This window comes from Penaeus monodon, chromosome 15 (assembly GCF_015228065.2).
Source record: "Penaeus monodon isolate SGIC_2016 chromosome 15, NSTDA_Pmon_1, whole genome shotgun sequence".
Taxonomy (NCBI): Eukaryota; Metazoa; Arthropoda; class Malacostraca; order Decapoda; family Penaeidae; genus Penaeus; species Penaeus monodon.
The window spans coordinates 24,719,912-24,720,150 of record NC_051400.1 but is presented as its reverse complement, the minus strand read 5'-3'; the positions used below and the strand labels follow the sequence as shown (position 1 = coordinate 24,720,150).

Sequence of the window (239 nt, the reverse complement as noted above, 5' to 3'; positions counted from 1 at the left end):
AAAGAGATCTTTGAATCCAATGAAACTCACTGGTATCTTTTTGTCATGTGACAATTGCAACTTGCTGCTGAAAATACCATGATACAGCAGATTGTAACAGTAGAGGGAAAACAAACACAGACCATCCTATAGGTGGTGAAATATTGGTTAGGATAACTAATATATAATTAACACTTGCTATCTAAACCTGTTAGCTTGTTGGAACCCTCAAGGTTAGGGATATTTATGATAAAACTGCC

The 239-nt window shown here is 35.6% G+C and overlaps 1 protein-coding gene across 1 annotated transcript in view; it reads right to left on the bottom strand.

The window, feature by feature from the left end:
- LOC119581832 (chromatin modification-related protein eaf-1-like) overlaps positions 1–239 on the bottom strand; it is a gene marked incomplete in the record, with an annotated part of 47,859 nt that overhangs the window by 1,681 nt on the left and 45,939 nt on the right.